At 36.3% G+C, this 12569-nt stretch overlaps 1 protein-coding gene across 1 annotated transcript in view; it reads left to right on the plus strand.

Annotated features, from left to right (window-relative positions):
* LOC127987854 (mast cell protease 4-like) overlaps positions 1–12569 on the plus strand; it is a 177004-nt gene that overhangs the window by 98171 nt on the left and 66264 nt on the right. The window lies entirely within an intron of this gene.

Below are 12569 nucleotides of genomic sequence, written 5' to 3' on the forward strand. Positions count from 1 at the left end.
AACATATGCTGCAGACGACAACATTGTTACTGACACCACAAGGTGAGAAAAATAGTGCTGCACATTGCAAGACTTCGGTTTAGTCTCAACTGCAATGATGATGATGAGTTAAGAGCACAATATTATAATTTTAAAGCATCTTTAATACTGGTACTGTTCATTATACTAATAAGACCACCGTGTCTTTTAGAAATGGGAAACTAACAGTTGTGTTTGGTGCACATGAGCTCAAAAAAAAAAGAAAGGGGTATGTCTGCATTGGTTTGCATTCCGTCTTTAACATTTACACTCACAAGAATGCCATTTTGCTTTTATGCGTAACAGTAGTTCAAAGTGACTCTTATTAAAAGATTATTCAGTCTGTCTTTTAATGATGATAATGTTACTCTATTACAGCTATAGAAAGAAGTTAAACAAAAGAAGATTGTCATTTCGAGACTATCAGTAGTGAGAAGTATCACTTGAGTCATGTGTTGATCTGTGTTTCTTCTCGGGGGGATTCAGGACGTCCCTTGGTTTGTGACCCAAAAGTCTGTAATAGTTGTAAATGACCTGAGGTTTATACAAAGATTTCAGCTCATCTTCTATGGATCCACTCCATAATTGCTAATGATAAGTGATTTTTGTGTTAAGAAAGGATGACGTACTTGTTTAAATGTTTAATAAACAAACTGTGTGTTAAGCACTAATATGTTTAATATTTTCTCATTATTGCAGCCCTTTAAAATAGTAGTATGCTAATAAGGATTCAAATAAATGAACTACCTGTAGGTTTCTGGAAACCTGTTTGCTTTGAACTCATATCTGGTGTTAATGCATGTTTTTTAATGTGTTAATGTGTGAGGGTTTTAATATGAATAATATATATGTAAAAAAAAAAATAGTAAAGACCTCTGACAGTCTTACAAACGGTTACAAACTATATCCAGTATGATAAGAATGTTATGTTAGATTTAATGTTATGTTTTCACTGTTTACAATGACAGGCCTGCCATCTTTTCCATTTGGCTTGTTGTATCTGATTGCACTTTAACATCAAGGGGGAAATCCAGATCAAATCCCAGAAGGTAAAATATATATATATATATTTTTATTTAAAGTTACAACTTTGAACAATTTCTGTCATCTGAATAATGATTTTAAATAGGTGGGAAAAACATTTAGTGAAAAAAGTTTTTTTTTTTTTTTTTTTTTTTAGGCCATATCGACCTGCTTCATTCTTCAAGACCAAACCCCATGTGGCCAAGAAGAGTATTCACTCAGCATTTACAACACAAAATAAAAAAGGGGGCAGCTCAGTGTCAAAACCCACCCTTTTATTCATAGTGTTTGTCAGTGAGAGCTCACTGGCTTCATGATGACCATCATCTCTCTGATAAAAAAAAAGTGTCAAATAAATAAAATAAGCTATCAAAATCTCGAAAATAAGCTGTATTCTCTACTCTCAAATGCATGAAACCATGGCAACTCAAAAGCTGCCATTTCTCAACTGTCTTTCTTTGCAGCTTATTTAAATGAGGAGACTGAGCTGTTTTATAAATTATTGCAACCAGGTATTATGCATTTACGTGACCAAAGCATAGCTAGCTAGCAACATCTAAGCCGTATTATCGAACGGCAGTAACTAGCGATTGAGTGGACAAACCACTGCTCTGTAGTTATTAGGTGTCTACGACTTGAAGCAGAGCCTGTACAGAACGATCGGTGTATAACACGAGAGCGAATCGAAAGCATGAATAGCCGGCTGCTCTCAATAGCTCTGTACTTGTATGTCATACACCAATCGATCTGCGCAGTGCTGCTTCAAGTCAAACACACCTCTTTTTAATTTTATGTTGTTATATTTATATATATATATATATATATATATATATATATATATATATATATATATATATTACACGTGATATGGATTAAAAAAATTCTGTTTCAAAAATATCCAAGTCCGAGTCCACAGTACCCCAACTCTGCATCGGAGTGAAGTCCTACTGCCAGTATCTGAACTATAGCAGTGATTCATAAGTGAATGGCATTATGCTTTTCAAGATAAAGTAGGAAATATACTCAAGGAAGCACTTAAAATAAATAAATAAATACATACATACATAGATAACTTTAGGTGATCTTAAAAGTAGCACAAAGTTTATTTTGAGTACACTCAATGTTCCTGTACAACACCCCAATCGTTTTAATAAATAAAACCTTGACTGAAACCAAACTCTCGTATTATGCTCAACCCAGTCAAAAGCTTTTTCTTGGTATAAGAAAATTAGAACCAATGTTTAAAATGAATGATCTAGATCAGGGGTAGACAACGTCAGTGCTGGAGTGCCAATGTCCTGCAGAGTTTAGCTCAAACCCTAAAAAAAACCTTATCCATCACCTGCTTTCAAATGGAGTGGCACTTAATATACAGAGCCGAAGTTCGCTGACAAGCTACGCAATATCACGTTCATAAGCAAATATGATTCAGCTGCGATTATGAACGCAATATTGTGTAGCTTGTCAGCAAACTACGGCTCTGTGTAGTAAGTGCCGCTCCATTTTAAAGCAGGTGATGGATATTTAGTACTAATCACAGAACCAGTTTACTAAAGAGACACGCATGACAATCGCATTCAATTAATCGTGCAGCCCTACAACATACGTATAAAAACTGAGCAGTATTGAGTCGGACTGTCCATATGGTATCTGTGACTGGACAAACGACCCAACGAAATGGACAAAGGTGTCTTTCCCAACATTTTCTATTACCTAATAGAGCAAGAGACTGCTTACTGGTGGTAGTAATATAAGCCTATACAAGAACGATACGGATTGTGAAAAGTAAACATTTGACGTTTTGTTTCGCTTAATTTTAATAAAATTATAAATACTTGAGTAAAAGCCTGTCATACTTTATTATGTATATATTATATATATAAATATTTGCAACATTGACAAAACCATTACAGTAACATTAAGGTCCACTGAAGTGCCTTGAAATGCACAGCATTATTCTGTGTGATGTGCTCATGCACTGCCTAATCATTTTCACAAATACATGGCGTAAAATAAATATATAACATGAACATTTGTATATAAAATATGAAAAAACATGGTTATTGGTTACTAGTTAAAACATGGTAAAAACGTTTGGTACACTAACCATAGTTTAACCATGGTATTTGTAGTAAAACTGTGGTTATAGGCTAATTAAAACGCCAAAAAAAAAAGATTAGCCTATACTTTTACTATAGTAATACCATTGCTAATTTTCATAAGAGATTGTGTATAATAATGCAAAATAAATATATTAATAGATTATGACGTCACAAAATTTCAGGGAGTGAGATTAATTTGAATGTGATGCGAAGGAGCGTTACTCTAAGTCGTGCAGGGGACAGGACTAATGACAGATCATTGAAGAGTAAGTAGTGTAGTCTTATCTGTGCTACCCGCTCAGTGCTACCTCCAGTAGTGTGTCTGTTTATCAGTGACATACATCTTCAGATTGTTGTTGTTTTTTTTTTTTTTGTTTTTTTACTTATTAGAGTAAAAGAACATCATACAGCAACTTTTTGGCACTGCACCAAGCAAAAAACAAACAAAATCTTCACAAAACGTAAAGATCAAGCGCCTAACAAGGTCTCCGCACATTAATTCGAATGTTTTGTTTTCCCCCATGGCATAAACGGTTATGACGTTTTTGTGGCGTTCCAGCCAATGGCGAACAAGTCAATAGCCTATATTAGTGATGGACGCTTTCGAAACACTGCTTTGTGAAGCCTTTAAACTTTTGTCGAAACTGGTTCGGAGTGGGTATCAAACTGCCAAAGTCATGTGATTTCAGTAAACAAGGCTTCATTACTAATTGTTTAGAAATTTCCATGGTCTACCCTTGGGGGATGATCTCTGTAATCCCCTGAATCAAGTTCATCAAGATCGCCCCCCAGCGGTGAAGCACTGAACATCTGTCAATGGTTTTTACCAGATCTCGGATAATTTTCATCAATGGTAGACATTTTAACAAGCCATTTGTGTAATTAAAAGGATGAGAAGCAGGTAATGGTCTCTTACTGGCCTCTATATACAAGCTCTCCATAAAACAAAGAAAACAAGCCAATGCTAACAACTAACAATATTTTAAGAACCATATATTACACAGACGATTAATATTTAATGGTAATGGTATTTTATTAACTTCATTGCATTTAATGTATTATACTTTCAATAAATATTTTGTAATGGGGTTTTAAAAGTTGATTTAATGCATTATTTTGTTGCATTTACACACTTTTGACCAGCATGCGTCACTGGCATGTTTCAAGCATTTTAAGGGCAGAGTTTAATTAATTTAAGTGGGTACATTAAACATAAAAAAATATGGATTCAGTACCGTATATAAAAATAATACAGGCATACTCTGAAAAACAAGCTTTGTGCATTAGAGGAAATAATATTTACAGATTTTGCAGTTTTACAGTTGGCTTGATACCTTTAGAACAAATGGTGTTTTCGTTGAATGGATTGATATTGTTATATATTAAAAGTTGTAAGATTATTATAAAATACATGAAATGCTAATTCCAAAAATGGAGCTCTGTGAACTAACGGGTGTTTCCTGGACATTTTATTATAATGTAGTCAATTTATATGGATAATTTCTACAATTATATATACAAATTAAGCCTTGTGCAACGTAAAGGGAATATAAAGAGTTAGACTGTGTATTAGCGAATTGCTATTAACCCGAATGTCTAATGAATGTCAAACGTCAAAACTTTACCGCAGATAAGCACGATTTATGACGATTCCACTCGCAATAATCAAATTAGCTTTTTTCACGTCATCTAGGCACAAAAGAATTGCGCTGCTCATTCTTGATTCTGACAGAACCAACAACCTGTGCTACTGCTAAACTAATTCTTTCACGGAACAGCGTTCCGCGGACAACTTGATCGATCCTTTCAGACGCTGCCATTCTAATCAGGCTGATCGACAGCGTCTCGCTTTTGCAAACTTTAGAGAACCCCCAAAACAAGCACCAGCAGCTGTACCAGATTAGAAAAGCTTAGAAAAGAGAGAAAAAAACTCACTCAACTCACGCAAACGCTCTCACGTCCAACTCCGCCCTCTCACTGGTATCATGCACCAGAGAAAAAGAGTGAGAGAGCGAGTGAGTGAGTGAGTGAGAGAGCGAGAGAAAGAGAGAGAGAGGCTTAACATGACTTTATTATTACATTAACTTTTTCCAAATAGCAGATTTCTTATCTGATCATATAATGCAAAAATATCACCAAAAATGAATATACAATGAAAAATATACACATACAACAGTTATCCTTCAAACATCTTTAAAATTTGAAAATCATCATGCCATCCAAAACCTCACACAAAACTCCTTCCGCGGACCATGTTTCGGCGAACCTTTGAATATCATTAATCAAATTAAAATATGTATATTCAATTTTAATTCTAGCAGTCACCATGCCTTTAAAAGCATTTTCTGCATCTACTGTACCTATACCCAATAACTTATTTTTTCGAGTCTTCCAAATTGCCATTTTGGCCATACCCAACAAAAAATTTAATATGCATATTTTTCTTCTCTCATGAGATGTATATTTAGGACCACTTATAAAATCCTGGTTGGAAAATTCTTTCCCAAAACATTCAAACAAACCTTTTAAAATAATAAAAAGACTGCCTAACCTCACACAATGAATAAATAAGTGATCAACTGTTTCTTCAATCCCACAAAAAGGACATTCCCTCCCTACTGCTGGATTCAGGTTTGCCACGTGTCTGTTTGTAGCTATAGCACCATGAATAAGTCTCCACTGTAGGTCTGCTGTACGCTTCTCTATGGGAGGTTTGTACAGAGACCTCCAGGATCCTTTAAAGTCTGGTCCAAACACTTCTGTCCACCTCCCCGCTCGTACTCGTTTTAAAACAGTCTGATGGGCAACTTTAACACAAGTAAAGTAGATCGCTTTTTTACTCGTTACACGAAACGGTCCCATATCCGGGGTCTTAAAAGTTAATAGTGTTAGTTTCTTCATAGTTTTCCTTTGCAGCAGTTTTTCCAACAACCCTAAATCACCAGTCTTAGGCAAAAGTGATAGTACTGCTCTTTGACAACTGCTGGGTAAAATACCTTTTTCAAAACATTCACAAATTACATTGTAAAAGTCCTCTCCTAAAATGTCCCAAAATGATTTGTAAAATTCAGCAGGTAGACCATCTACTCCCGGGGACCGTCCTGTGGACAGCTGCTTTACGGCCTCTGAAAGTTCCTCATATGAAATCAATTTATCCAGAGTTTTTCTGTCCTCAGGTTTAAAGATAGGCAGTCCTTTTGATAACTGCACTCCGCACACTGCAATTTTTCTAATTTCGATAAGATTTGATGTTAATGTGCCATTGTCCTTCCGAAGGTAAAACATATTTTTTCTCTTTACTACTTTATGTTCCAAGTTAAAAAAGAACTTTGTAGAGGCATCCATTTCCTTAATGGAAGATATCTTTGCTCTGATTAAGGCACCTTTTACTCTTTCCCCTAACAGTGTTTTCAACTCCAATCTCTTTTTCTTTAAATCCGTAGTCATGCCCGAAACATTTAAATCAATTACATTTTCTATTTCATTAATATCTTTCTCCAAACTCTCAATATTTCTCTTTACAATCACAGTATTATTATAAGAAAACTGCTGACAAAAAATCTTAATTTGGACTTTTCCTGCCTCCCACCATTGAATAACATTTTCAAAATGATCTTTTTCTACTTTCCAACTCTCCCAAAACCTTTTAAATTTTTCACAAAATAACTTATCCTGTACCAGTTTGACATTAAAATGCCAATAAGATTTTGAATGTGGCAAGCTTTTAGTATTAAAATCAATAGTCACTATATGATGGTCAGAAAACCCACAAGGAGATATACCAACATTCATTACTCTATTACTGTCTGATTTACTTTCTATCAAGTCTTGCTCCCTTCACAATAGAATCCTAAATTTTAACCCATGTGTATTGTTTTGTTAACTGATTCTTATTTCTCCACACATCATTCAGTTCTAGTTCTTGTGTTATCCTGAGGAGCAGATTACTAGACTGTAAGTGAGGTTCTTACCAATTCCTATCCAAAACAAAATCAGTAGTACAGTTCCAATCTCCTCCCATTATTACACACATTTTTCCATCATCATATTTTCTTATTGCACTGCTTAATTTTTCAAATAATTCTAATCTTTGTGAACCTAAATTTGGAGCATATACATTAATGAAAATAAATTTTAAATCTTTAATTTCTACTATTGCTATTAAAACTCTACCTTTTTCTAATTCAATAGTGGATAGGATCTTTAGATCCAAATGTTAAATTTGTTCCATGACTCAGAATACATTCACCTTCCCACCATCTATACAATTCAATTTCATTTTCATTGTCTGAATGTGTTTCCTGTAAAAACATAACATTGATGTCCTTCAGATGAACATATTCTGATATCACTGCTCTCTTTTTCTTATCTCTCCCTCCATTAATGTTTAAAGATCCTATTCTCAAAATATCCATAAAAAGATAAAAGGAGAGGAAAGAAAGAGGCAGAAAAAAACAGAAAGCACTGCAAAGACACCCTTGTTGTGTATCTCATTTCGCAAAATCAATTGGCTTACTTTTAACTGGGGTTTTCCCCTTTCTAAGTTTAGTGAGAAACTTCTTCAAGCAAAACCTCTTTCGCGTGTTCAGTTTTTCTTCTCCTACCCTCTTTTGCCAATATAAAACAGAAAACTCAAATTTCTTTACATCAGGATAGAAATTCTTCACATCAGCAACCTTTCCAAAAGTCTCATCCAAAAACGAATTAATCTCATCCAACGAGTAAACCTGATCACACCATATCTGAGAAATCTCTGACAGATCTGAAGTATCAGATAGAACACCATCCTCATCATCGGTCTCATTTGTTTCTTCAACTATTTTTTGTATTTTTTCTTTAGGCTTACATGAATTTATCTCTCTGACACTTCTTTGATCCTCATTCCTTCCAGATTTAGTCACTCCACAATCTCTGCTTGTCTGACCTTTATCCCTTAAATCAACGCTTGTTTCAGACATCTGAACTTCAACATCACCTTCATCCATTCGTTCATTCTCAACAGATTCCTTACCTTCTCATTAGTAATTTCCTCATCATTCCTTACAATTTCAGCATTAACCACAACAACTTGATCTCCATGTGGATCTATTTGCATGGCACATCCACTTGGGCCTGCCTGTTTTATTGGGACATGATAACCGTACGTGCCCGAAACCATTTCATTCAAAGCAACGCATCTCACCTGCGCTCGCATATAACATGTACGACTTGCCTTCATACATGCATCGAAATGACACATTAAGAGTCTGCGAGTTCAAAAACATAAACACGTGCCGCCTAAACGACAGCACATGTTTCAAAGCTGCATTTTTGCAGCCAAGTGGAACCATTTTGATTCCACTCGCAAGTTTACCAAAACGCGAAAGCTCGCGCTCAATATCAGCATTAGGAATGATCGGCGGGACATTGGAAATGGTTACTTTACTTGTTGGTGTTGCTAACGGTTGAACTTGAATAAAAGCACCACTTAACGAAATCCCGCGTTCGATCAAACGCGCCACTAGTTGTTCATCCTTGAGAAAAACCACCACCGCTTTGTTCATACGGGACGCAGAAACAATTTTGTCGTGGCTGACGCATTCAGCTACATCCAACAGCACGTCTTCCACAGACTCGCCGGCGCTCGTGACACACCTGATACCGTGACGGAGTGACAGAGACGACGCCTGCACACTCCCGTGCGACGCCATCTCCGTCCCCGACACGACAAACTACTTGACAAAATTCGAATATGTAACACACTAAATCCAAACTAGTTTTGCGAAATTACATACATATAAATAGAAATCCTCCCAATAGGCTCCCAACAATAGTTAAGAAGCCGTGTTCAAATTTCCCTCTCACCGTGATCACCCTTCCACACCCTACCCCTTCCCAGTATGCACTGAGAGAGAGAGAGAGAGAGAGAGAGAAAGAGATAGTTTACAAAAGCTTTTATTTACAAAACAGTGGCATACCTTGTCTTCAAAAACTGCACACAGCACCAAATAGAAGGAAGATCCTCAATACATTCATACAAATCAATTAAAATTCTAGATTGCACCAAGGTTAAAAACATTGCAATGATATTTTGTGCTATTTACTGTTCATTTTTCTTTATCCTGCTCAAATAGATGGACTTTTTTGCTAAATTAAGCAGTTGACAGATTTTTTCTTAGAAACATATTTTCAACTATAAATGAAGATCTTTTGCGAGAATACTACATTGCAATTTAAAACAACCTTAAAAACAGAAAGAGTAGTTCAAGTATGACAGCTTAATTAATTATTATTATTTTTTTTTTAATAGGCTCATTTTCCCTAGAGTTAACTAGCTGAGTTTTACAGTTTTTGAATCCATTCAGCCAATCTCCGGGTCTGGCGGTAGCACCTTTAGCTTAGCTAAGCATAGATCATTGAATCTGATTAGACTTTTAGCATCTCGCTCATAGATGAAAAGTTGTGATTTTTTTAAGGCAGTGAGAGGATAGTACCTAACCACATCAGCCTAGAAACTCGCAACTTTTCATTTTCAGTCACTCTTAGTACATTATGTAACTAAGAGTCCTGGATTGTGCACCTGCACGGCTCCAGCATGGATGAATCTAATGTTTTGAGTCTATGGCTGCGTCCGAAAGCTGTAAAATGCTGTCTTCTGGGGCAACATTCCAAGGCAGGAAGGCATTAAGGCACATCTAAATCCAAATTCTGCTTTACTTCCTGTCTCTGGAGGTGCCTTCTTCTGATCAAATTTTGCAGGCATCATAGATGTGCCCTTCGCTGCCTTTGATATACCACAGTCAAGTGCGTTCCATTCCGTGATTGTTAAGCAAAATAAAGATGGCGTCTGAAAGTTGCGTTAAGTGGTAAATTTGTGTGTAAATGTATATTTCTGAATGACATTTTGCACTTTTGATGTTATTTCTAGTGATAAATCAGTATTATAGTAATTAAATATTAGTTTAGATATCACCATAACTCAATCTATTTTGTTGTAGATCATTAAACTGTTACGCTGCCTTCAGAAGCCTGTATGAAATCAGTTTCATGAGGTGCCTTTGTGCAAAAACACTGCCTGCAGTGTCATTGCATCATACGGCAACAAGTATTCGTATTCAGCCTATGTGTGGCTGTAAGTCACTGCACCGGTCTGGATAATGTTAAAATAATACATTTCTTTGTCTTTATTTTTCGATGCCATTCTCAGTCCTTGCATGGGCCCATGGAAAGAAGTAAATTAACATCAAGCTAAGTCTGCTCACAAACTTCTTTCAGATACTTTATTTAGGAATCACAGATTCTAGCCTACATCTCGGAAGTATTACCCTAATAAGAATTTTCACTGGATACATGTTTGTTCTGACAAACTGAGAAAAAAAGCATTGCAATAAGTCTACACAATAAGTGTAATGATCAGTTAGCTCATGTCACATAAAACTGTGCAAATGATTATTATTGTTATACTTTGTTCTCAGATTGTTAATGTTAACATCAGCATCAAACATATTCTTAGGGCAGAAAATAAACCAATAGCTGCATTTCCACTGTCGGGCCAGTGTAAGCCAGGGCTTAAAACGGGTCGTGAGGGGCTTAAAGCCTAGGGCCAGTAGCACCGAGGCCAGAATAGTGCAGCGTTTCCACAGTCAGGGCCTGAAGTATGCTGCGCGTCACTAAAACACACCTTTTACATGCCTCTAAGGAACAACGTCACGAAACCTCATCTGTTATCTCGACTGTTATCTTTCTGTAATGATCCGCAGCGTTAAGCTATCCAGACACAGTGAAACTCCGCCTTTGTTCATAACCCCTCCTCTAGCCTTAGCTGGCCTGCTTTGGCCCAAGGTTTTCATTGGGCCAAAAAACCCTGGCCGTTGGCCCCGAGGAAGCCCTGACGAGGCACGATCAAGCCCCGGAAGTGACAGTGGAAATGCGACTGGCCCTGGCAACGCACTAGCATGCCCGGTTTAAGCCTCACAGTGGAAACGCGGCTAATGAAACTGAAGCAGAGATGAAGTCAGGAAATTTGAACATGTGGAGAGATTATTTCAGACAGATACGTTACTGACATTTAATATTTAAGGGAGGCATTTAATATTTAATATCAATATTTGTATTACTGTTATTTTAAGTGTACTATGTGCTGCTCTCAAGACAGGAGTACTCAAAATTCATATTACTGTTATTTATAATGAACTGTGTGCTGTTGTCAGGGCAGGAGTACTCAATATTCATATTACTGTTATTTTTAATGAACTGTGTGCTGTTGTCAGGGCAGGAGTACTCAATATTCATATTACTGTTATTTTTAATGAACTGTGCGCTACTCTCAGGTAGTGTTGTCATGGTACCAAAATTCAGTACTCGGTACCAATACCAGTGAAAATCCATGGTTCTAAGTACCAATTTTGGTACCAAAGAAAAACACAAAAATGTGCTAGTAAAAAACAAAATTAATAATAATAAAAAAAAAACATTTTATCACAAAAAATAAAGCCAATGCCATTGTTTATACTTATTTACAATTGTGTTTAAAGTTTTTCTACAAGTAATATAATTATGAAAAACTGTAAACAAGTTTCACCCAAATTTGTCTTTTAATTAATGAAGTTTAAACATTTTATTTTTTGGTAAATACAACTTTCAACAGTTGTAGCAATATCACATACATTCTACTAAATAATAGAAATATTTTTAGCACAATGCCTTTATGTAAAAATGAACTTTTATGTTGACGTGCTAGTTTTATTTTGACACTGGTTTTTCTCAAATGAAATGGTAAAATGCTTGTGAAGTGACTCAGAACAGTTCTGGTGATGTTGTTTATGTATTTATGTCCTCATTGAGATGGCAGATGCTGAAATTACAGCAAGCGTCACACGCTTCAGTCTATGTAGTAAACAAAACCGCATGTCTCTGCCATTTATTCATTCACACAGAGATGCGCAGAACATGCAGGATTCATATTTCAACCATCTTTTGCGGCTTAACGTTTACAGATACTGGTTCATATGGAGTTTTGTTTTGATTAATTTCTTTTTAATATCTTAAAATCAGCATGGCATCAAAAGTGAAATGTCTATTGTGACGAGTGGGGCAGGGCCGAGGGACGTGGGAACAAGGAGTGAGGCCAGGTGTAGTGATTGGAGATGAGCTACACCTGCGACCCACCACCTGTCTCGAGTCCCATGTAGGAGATGGAAGGATATAAAACTGGAGCGACGACCGTGAAGGACGAGAGAGGACCAGGCCTGGGCCATATTTTATGTTTTGCTTTTTATTCATGCGCACCAGTCGTCCATGAGGGGCTGGTGCGCTGTTTTGTTTATTTTGAATTATTAAAGTTTCATTTGATTGTCCGCTGGTTCCTGCCTCCCTCTTCCCGATGATTACGAAGGTTATATTAATACATCTATATTTGTATTTTTACACTTTCTGACACTTAAATCT

This window comes from Carassius gibelio, chromosome B22 (genome assembly GCF_023724105.1).
Source record: "Carassius gibelio isolate Cgi1373 ecotype wild population from Czech Republic chromosome B22, carGib1.2-hapl.c, whole genome shotgun sequence".
Taxonomy (NCBI): domain Eukaryota; kingdom Metazoa; phylum Chordata; class Actinopteri; order Cypriniformes; family Cyprinidae; genus Carassius; species Carassius gibelio.